The sequence below is a fragment of the Panicum virgatum genome, chromosome 2K, assembly GCF_016808335.1.
Source record: "Panicum virgatum strain AP13 chromosome 2K, P.virgatum_v5, whole genome shotgun sequence".
NCBI classification, from domain to species: domain Eukaryota; kingdom Viridiplantae; phylum Streptophyta; class Magnoliopsida; order Poales; family Poaceae; genus Panicum; species Panicum virgatum.
Window position 1 is genome coordinate 47,924,459 of NC_053137.1, and position 6,258 is coordinate 47,930,716.

General features: G+C 53.8%; 1 long non-coding RNA gene across 1 annotated transcript; it reads right to left on the reverse strand.

Annotated features, from left to right (window-relative positions):
• Nucleotides 1-4,507: 4,507 nt before the first annotated feature.
• On the reverse strand, nt 4,508-5,397 carry LOC120696086. The gene is made up of 2 exons (XR_005684005.1): nt 5,284-5,397; nt 4,508-4,908 (listed from the first exon to the last, which is right to left on the reverse strand). It is a non-coding gene; the product is annotated as an uncharacterized LOC120696086 (long non-coding RNA).
• Nucleotides 5,398-6,258: the final 861 nt, after the last annotated feature.

Below are 6,258 nucleotides of genomic sequence, written 5' to 3' on the forward strand. Positions count from 1 at the left end.
GTTTCAGGTGCCTGGGCGCAAAGGACACAAGCATCGTCGTCCTGGAGTCCATGTTTTTTTCCTTCGGGCAGCCGTCCAACACCTATCATGAATAACCAACCATATGAAGAATTTGCATTTCGGCGGCGCACGAGTTTTGCGTAGTAACCCTGCACCATCAACCGGGTGCTGTCCAATGAAAAAGGAGCGGTAGGCGGAGGCTGTGGAGAACATCTTGTCAGCAGTCCATCTCCAGCAGAAACGATCCTCCACTCCTTGTGTTAGCTGAATGTCTGTCGTCATGTCCCAGACAAGAAGGTATTCTACGATGACCTGAACTGTCAGCGCCCCTGAAATGTCGGAAATCCAACTATCACCGCACAGAGCACTTGACACCGTTTTTTGTTTCCTGTCATGTGGGCTCACAGCAGCATAAAGACAAGGGGCAATCTCTGCTAGACCTTTTCCTTGCAGCCAACGATCTTCCCAGAATAAGGCTTTACGACCATCACCCAACTCCATGAAGGTGGAAACGTGGAACAAGGCCTCGACGACAGGATCACGATCATCAGGAAGAAGCTGCCAAGGCCGGGACTCCTCAGTTCTTTTCAGCCAAAGCCAACGCATGCGTAGGGCATCACCAAAACGCTGCAAGTCCACAAAGCCCAGACCACCCAGTTCGGGAGGTCGGCATACCCTAGGCCAAGCCAAGAGACAGTGCCCACCTTTGGCAGAACGAGCACCCGTCCAGAGAAAACCACGCCTGATACTGTCAATGCACTTGATAGCCCGGGAGAGAGACTGACTGCAAGAGCAGTATGTGTAGGAATGGCCGATAAAGTACTTTTGATGAGCACAGTTCTGCCAGCCCGGTTCAGCAACCCTGCTTTCCATGATGGTAATCGATTGGCTACCTTATCAACTAGTGGCTGCAGTACTGTCTTGTTTAATCTTTTCAGCCCAAGTGGAATGCCCAAGTATGTGATGGGAAAAGGATCAACTCTCCCATGGAAGTACTGCAAGAGAGTCACCGTGGCCTCAAGATCACACTGAATGGGTGAAATCAAGCACTTATCTGGATTTGTTTTGAGGCCAGAGGCGCCCGCAAAGATACCCAGTATTAACTTTGAAAGCAACAAATCCTGCTGATGTGGGGTGAGGAAGAGCACGACATCATCAGCATACATGAAGGTCCTGTCAGTAATCTTAGGGTGCAAAGGCTTCAAAAGTTGTCTGCTATCTGTCAAGGCGAAAAGACGGTTCAATCCTTCCATAACCATCACAAAGAGAAGGGGGGTAGGGGGTCTCCCTGTCTAAGTCCCCTGGCATGACAAATTCTTCTACCCGGCGAACCATTGAGAATAACCTTGGTGCTTGCCGTGGAGAGGATTAGAGCGATCCAGTCAATCCAACGCCTGGAGAAACCAAGCTGATGAAGCATATTGAAGAGGAAACACCAATTCACCGTGTCAAAGGCTTTCGCAATGTCAATTTTGATCAAAGCAGATGGTATTTTGTTGCGATGTAGGAGCTTTGCAGAAAGTTGCACCGCCTTGTAGTTCTCATGGATGAGACGCTTCTGAATGAAAGCACTCTGATTAAATTTGATGATAGTATTCATGAACGGTGCAATGCGGCATGCAAGAACCTTGGTGAGCAACTTGGCAAAGCTGTGAATGAGGCTAATTGGCCTAAAGTCCCCCACACAAATGGCATCTTTTTTCTTACTTAGCAGAACCATGAAAGCCTGATTCATCAGGTAGAAGCTTCTACCATCAAGCGACCAAATGGCTTGGAAAGCACGTAATATGTCATTCTTAATCACCGGCCAGGCTGTTCTATAAAATAACCCCATGAAGCCATCGGGTCCGGGAGCTTTGTCCACCGGCATGTCACAGATTGCCTGCCAAATTTCTTCTTCACTGAAACAGTGGTCGACCAGACTTCCTTGTAAAGATGGTAACCCAAGAGCGTCTAGGTTGATCAGGTTGTGCTGGGTTCCAGGCGTGCCAAGTAGAGTGTCATAATGGTCGAAGAAGGCAGAGGCCATCTCCTCATCATTAACAAGCACAGTATCACTGGTTTTCAACTTGGGAATATGCCCTTTGCGGTTCCTGTGGCAAGCTTGGAGATGAAAAAAATCTGGTACTTGCATCTCCCTCGGCTAAGTAAGTGATTCGGGCACGTTGTCTGACCATGGTACGCTGCAAAGAGGCAAGGCCCAGCGAGCAAAGTTTTGCCTTGCGGCGTAGGGCAAGCTCATGAGGTGCCAAAGAGCGTCTGTCCTGTGCAGCGTCTAATCTTAGAACAATTTCTTTCCCAATTGCTAGCTGTAGGCGCACCGCCCCAACGTGCTTTGCACTCCAACTCTTTAACATCTTAGCAGTATTTCTTAGCTTGTGGTCCAGGCAACGGAAGACATCAGCCGACTCTGGTGGCCAGGGAGGGGGGGAGTTCCATGCCTCTTCGACTACCTGAAGGTAGCCATCACACTTGGGCCAGAAGTTTTCGAAACGAAACCGTAGGCACCGAGGGAGGGAGCAATCAGTTTTGAGGAGAAGGGGTGCGTGATCAGAACATTCCGAGGCCAGTGCGGACAGTTCATGGTTGGGGAAGGTAAAGGTCCAATCTTCGGAAACGAAAACCCGGTCCAGCCGTTCCAAGGTTGGGTTGTCACGTTCGTTCGACCAGGTGAAAAGTCTCCCCTTAAGAAACAGCTCTTGTAACTCGCAGTCATTAATGAATTGCCTGAAGCGTCGCATCATACTCCTATTAAGACGGGAGTTATTCTTGTCCGCAGCTTGATATATAAGATTGAAATCACCCCAGATCAGCCAAGTGCCTGTGCACCCAGCACGCACCTCCCTGAGTTCATCCAGGAACAGAAACTTTTCTTGGTCAGATTGTGGACCATATATTGATGAAATCCACCATGACTCCCCAGAAGCCAGCAGGGTTATTTTCACCGTTAGACTGTATTGTTTAAGAATTGGGTTGGAAACCGACCAAATATTACATTGCCAAGCCAACAGGATACCTCCACGAGTGTTCATTGCAGGGAGAGACAAGAAGTCAAAACCCACCCCACAAATTTCTCTGAAGACGTTTTCAGAGCAGCAATCAAGCTTAGTTTCTTGCAACGACAATAACGATATATTTTCTTGTGCGACCAGCTCTCGTACAACATTACGGCGGGCCCTAGAGTTCAGCCCCTAACATTCCACACCATACAATTTTCCGATAACATAGGATCAACAAAAGGCGACCAAAAGGACCGACCAAACACAGCTCAGGACACCCGCAGCGGTGTTGCTACCTCCGTTGCCAACCTGCCCATTCCAGTTGGCAATAGGGCATCAAGCGCCTCACAGTGCGAAGCTGATAGGGAGGAGGTGAAAGCTTCTTCGAATTGTTGGAAAGCTGAGGCGTCCGGAGGGTGGATGTCCGACGTGATGCCCAGTTTCCTCATCATAACGTTCTGCGCTTGCGTTGCAGGATTTGTGGCCCGGTGACGCGACTTCTTGGCCAAGCGCTCGCTGCACCGGGCAACGAAGTTCTGAGGTTGCTGCCGGGATCTTCTTCTTGGAGGCGAGGCGACCAGGACCGCCCGGGGGGGCCTCCCTACAGACATCGTGGGCAAAAATAGCGACCTCATCGTCAACATAGGACGGAATATCAGAAACCAAGTGTAGAGGCAGCGCATCACGCGTTCCTCGCGCCATCGTGATATTACGGCGGGAAGGGGTGGAGTCCCCCAGCACATGGTCGTGAACGGTGTCACGAACCGGATCTGAAGGAGAAAGGCTGAATCGCACAGATTCAAGCGCGACCTGGGCCTGTTCATTAACAGCAGCAAGCGAAAATGGCGAGGCGACGTCGGCGACGACGGATTCGAGAGGAGATGCTGGGGCTTCCAATAGCATGGGGTCTCACCAAGCTCCAGCCGGACCAGCGGTCGGGCGCTGAGGAAGCCAGGCCGCGCCCAGCAAATCGCAGCAGAGAGATGAAGGTCGACGACCCCCATCAGCCTCCGCGATCATCGGGTCGGAGAAGCAAGGCACAGGGCTTGGGGAAGGAGGAGGGCCAATAGTCACTGGATCATCAGCAGGTTGGGACATGGTAGCATACCCGTGCAAAGCAGGCTGGATCACCTCACGCTGGCTGTCCAGGAGGTGTGTGCCCAGTCTAAGTGGCAGTAGCAGCGGAGAGGCCGGTGAGCACCGGATTTTGCCGACCAAAGTATCCGCAGCCGCGCGACTCCGTGGCAGGAAAGAAGGTCCCCAACCCGGACCGAGCTGAGGGTCAGAGCTTGAACCAGAGCCATTGTCGAATCTCGTCCTCTTGGGCCAGGGGTTGGAGCGCCTCCGTGGCTCAAAACCAGGATGTCCATCATCATCATTGTCGAAACAGTCCGGCCTAACATCGTCATCGTCAGATGAATCACCTGAGAGGTTCCAGTCTTGGATCTCAACAATGCACACATTAACTTACCAAAGCCCATCATGCTTAGAATGAATGATTTCATGGGGACGCAGGAACAAACCCGATTCGACATAAGGTTCAGGTGGTTCATTAATAAACATCATCTTTACTTGTGGTACCAGGTCTGGATGAATACACCAGGCGCCCACAAAGAATCTCTTACAGTCATCCCCAACAAGCTCAGGTGGAGCCCCAACAATATCAGAACAGGAGGTGCCCAAGATGATCCTGGCGGTGGTAATGCTCCTGGCGTGAGCCGGAATACCACGAAATTCAATTAGCACCCTGAAGCGCAGCGAAGCCAGGGAGGCTGAAGCTTGTCTTCTCCAGCGCTTCCAAAACAGCTTAAACGGAGCTTCGGTAGGTTGGTGAGCGTGGAGGATTCTGTCAGCATCAGCAGCCGAGGAGAATTCCACCAAGAAGTCCTCCGGTTCGAAGGAAGAAACCCTGTAGTCCTCATGTTGGACAGAAAAGAATTCCTCAAGAACCATACCAACATAAGTTTGAAAACTGGAAGCTACCCGATGATGATTTAGGAGCATAGCAAATAAGAACTCATAGCAGCGCACGGGCATTTATGCTAGTCTAAAAAAAAGGCAGTACTCAAATGCATATCGGATTAAATTCTTCCAGCCAGTACTCCGGCAGAGTAGACACGAAACTACGTAGGGAGCGTTAAGCTTTGAGCCTCTGACCATCCTTGTGATCAACCGGAGAGACCGAACAAGCAAGCTCATCAAACTATAGATTGATCAAGATCACTCTGGGACCCCAACTTGCCTAACAGTAACGCCTTTATCCCGAAAGCTCAGTTCACAGTACCTGAGATTTGGATGCGGCACGGCTGTGATATTCCAGTTCCCGTCGCGTGTGTGTATGCACGCCGGACGCCGCCTCCAAACGCTAGCAGTTCGACGTGATCGAGCTCGATCAAGCTACTAGCTAGCGCGACGATTAACACATTAGCTTGGATTTTTGCCCTCGGGCCAGCGGCGGTGGTGGCGCCCTCCCGCCGGTCGACGTCGCTGTCGCGGAGATCCGCGCGGTCGGACGGACGCCGCGAGCTTGAGGCTGCTCTAGAACCGGCCGCCGTGGGTCTCTCGAAAGTTATTGCGGCCCGGCGCGGGAAGGCGGCCTCCCGGCCACACCTCGCGGCGTCCGAGCGCCGGCCGGTGGACGCCGTGGTCGCCATGGCATCTGCCGCGCGCGCCCGGCAGGCATCCCCGATCACCCAACCATCCGCGGGCACATGAACGACCGCGACAAGACCAGAAGCCGTCACGTCAGCGGCGGCACGCCCGCATGGCACGCTGACGCGCGCGCGCGCGCGGATCACCTGACCGCCCGAGATAATCCGCCTGGGCCCCCGCGCGCGTGTGGAGCGACAGCCACGGCGCGACTTGCCTGCTAGCCGCGCGCGCCGGCCGGCCGGCCGGCCGGGCGGAGGGGAGACGAGGAGTGGCCGCGGCGCTACGGTCCACCGACCGCGCCGCTGGAGATCGCGTCATCACGCGCGCGGCGGCGGTCGCCTGGCCCCATGTCGGTGCCTGGAGGACCGCCGCCTGGGCCCCGCGACGTCCCCGCGGGCGCCGGCCGTCCCGGTCGCGGCGAGGGCCACGTTACATGGCTCCGAAACAGACCTTTTCGCGCGCCTTGTGCTCGACAGGTGATGGCAGGCGCGGCGACTGTGCAGCAAGTTGGCAATGGCGCGTCGACGTGATGGGGATCGATCATGTTCAGGATCAGGGATCGGGATCCCGCGGGCACCGACCTCTTTGCAAGTTGGTACGGATCAGT